The sequence below is a fragment of the Echinops telfairi genome, unplaced genomic scaffold (assembly GCF_000313985.2).
Source record: "Echinops telfairi isolate 266 unplaced genomic scaffold, ASM31398v2 ScPeMD7_7469;HRSCAF=8507_1, whole genome shotgun sequence".
Lineage (NCBI taxonomy): Eukaryota > Metazoa > Chordata > Mammalia > Afrosoricida > Tenrecidae > Echinops > Echinops telfairi.
Genome location: NW_022111373.1, coordinates 5,001,579 through 5,004,341, shown reverse-complemented (window position 1 = coordinate 5,004,341; position 2,763 = coordinate 5,001,579). Strand labels below are relative to the sequence as shown.

Genomic DNA, 2,763 nt, shown 5'->3' with positions numbered 1-2,763 from the left:
GAGTTTGGGAGTTTGCTGTCTTTTTCTATGTTCTGGAAGAATTTGTGTAGAATAGGTGTTGGTTCTTCCCTGAATGCTTGGTAGAATTCTGTGAAGCCATCTGGCCCAGGGGATTTTTTGTTGGCAATCCCTTGATAACCTTGTCTATTGCTTCTATTGTTATGGGTCTGTTGAGGTTCTTGACGTCCATCTGGGATAGTCTAGGCAGGGATTGATTTTTCCAAGTATTTGTCCATGTTTTCCAAGTTGTTGAATTCGTTAGAGTACAGGTCTTCATAGTACTGTGTAATCATCCTTTTGATTTCATTAGGGTCTCTTGTAATGTCCCCTGTTTCACCCCTCATCCTTGCTATTGAAATTTGTTCCTTCCTTTCTTTGGTTAGGTTTGCCAGCGGTCTATCCATTCTGTTAATCCTTTCAAAGAACCAACTTTTAGCTGCATGATTTCCCCCCATAGTTTTCTTATTTTCCCTCTCCTGTATCTCAGCTCTGATTTTTATTATTTCTTTTGTTTTGCTATTAGTAGGATTGTTCTGTTGACTCTTCTCTAATTGGTGTAAGTTTTGTGCCATTGTATCAACCATAAGTCTCTCTTCCTTTTTCATGTGTGCATGTATTGCTATCAGCCTTCTTCTGATAAATGCCTTTGCTGTGTCCCAAAGGTTCTGGTACATCATATTTTCATTCTCATCGGTTTCTGGAACCTTCCTGATTTCATCTCTGATCTGGGCCAATACCCACTCCTTTTGCAATAGAAAATTATTCACCCTCCAATTGTTTGACCTTGTTTTCTTCATCATCCTTTTGTTGATTTCCAGCCTTATGGCATAGTGGTAGAGAGAGGTCTGTATAATCTCTATGTACTTGAATTTACTCAGGTTCGACTTGTGTCCCAGCATGTGGTCTATCTTCAAGAATGTGCCACGTGGGCTTAAAAAGAATGTGATTTTTTTCCTTTTTCTTTTTGCATTTGGGTAGAAAACTGAAAATACCTATCAGGTCAAGTCGCCCAATTGTGCTGTCTAGATCTGTAGCCTCCTTGTTAAGTTTCTTTCCCTGTGATCTGTCTTTCTCAGAGAGTGGTGTATTAAAGTCACCTACTATAATTGTTGAGCCTGTGATTTGTTTTTTCATCTATTGGAGTGTTTGATTTACAAATTTCACAGGTTTCTCATTGGACATGAATATATTTATTATGTTCACTGGTTCTTGGTCTATTGTTCCCTTGAGGATTATACAGTGCCCCTCCTTGTCTCTTGTTATGGCTTGTACCTTTAGATAAAACTATGGAACACTTCACGAATTTGCATGTCATCTTTAAACAGGGGTCATGCTTATCTTCTCTGTATCATTCCAATTTTAGTATATGTGCTGCTGAAGCAAGCACCAGCTGCCATATCTTATACCAGCCAGGCACCATCAGTTTTCTTCACCACATTACCTTATGCACCCATTCTGTTTTCAGAGACCATGTTGGGAAGATGGGCATCACCAAATGTCATCAGGTTGTCTGTCATTAGTGTTCAATGCCTTAACTCTGTTCTTGAGATGTTATTAAAATTCAGGTGGGACTGACTCAAGATATGTGGGCTCTTTTGAACTTGTTTAGATTTTCTTTAGCTTTATCCTGAACTTACATATGAGAAATTGATGGTCTGTTCCCCAATTGGATCCTGGTCTAATTTTAGCTAGTGATATTGAGCTTTTCCTTTGTGTCTTCCAACAGATGTAGTCAATTTGATTTTTGCGTGTTCCGTCTGGTGGAATTCCATTCATGCATATATGTGGGACCTTCCTTATAAATAGAATATGGCAAGTTGTCAGGATGGTACATCTGGGAATATATTACATAAGACTGCAATGTCATTCTTACTACATGAGAGAAGGGGAGCAGCCTTGGAAAGCCATTCATCTCGTTGCCCTCCAATCAAACTGTGACCTGATTAAACTTTGCCCATATGTTTCTATGGAAGAGTCATTGGCACAATAAGCCAAAGTATCACAGCAAAGTAAAATATTATAGTGAAATGTGCAAAGGCCTAGTTATCAAACCCAAAAGAAAGAACATGCTCAGCATATCTTAAACTGAAAGAACTAAAGAAAAATTCAAACCTCAAGTTACAATATTGAAAAGATAATTTGAGTAAAATATTGAGTGATTGGATATGTCAAACAAATGTGGAAATAATATAGTCACTGTACCAAAAATAACTAGTGGGAATGCAGTCATTTCAAGAGGTAGCATATGATTAAGAACCAATGCCACTGAAGGGAGAAGTCCAAGATGCCCTGAAGACATTAGCCAAAAAGAAGGCTCCAGAAATTGATGGACTACCAATTGAAATGTTTCAACAAGCTGATGAAGCACTGAAAGCATGCACTAGTCTATGCCAGGAAATTTGGAAGACAGCTACTTGGCCAATTGACTGGAAGAGATCCATATTTGTACTCATTCCAAAGAAAGATGACCCAAGAGAATGCTCAAATTACAGAACAATATTATTGATATCATATTCAAGTGTAATTTTGAAGTAAATCATCTAACAATGATTGCAGCAATACATTGAGAGGGAGCTGCCAGGGATTCAAGCCCAATTCAGAAGAAGATTTGGAACAAGGGATGTCATTGCTGATGTCAGATGGATTTTGACCAAGGCAGAAAATAACAAAGAAGTTTACTTGTGTTTTATTGACTATGCTAAGGCCTTCACTGTGTGAACCATAACAAACTATGGATAGCCTTGAGAAGACAGGTAATTCCAG

General features: G+C 38.2%; 1 non-coding gene across 1 annotated transcript; it reads right to left on the bottom strand.

Annotated features, from left to right (window-relative positions):
• Nucleotides 1-1,280: 1,280 nt before the first annotated feature.
• LOC115873824 lies at nt 1,281-1,387 on the bottom strand. The gene has a single exon (XR_004048609.1). It is a non-coding gene; the product is annotated as a U6 spliceosomal RNA (small nuclear RNA).
• Between the last annotated feature and the right edge of the window lie 1,376 nt (nt 1,388-2,763).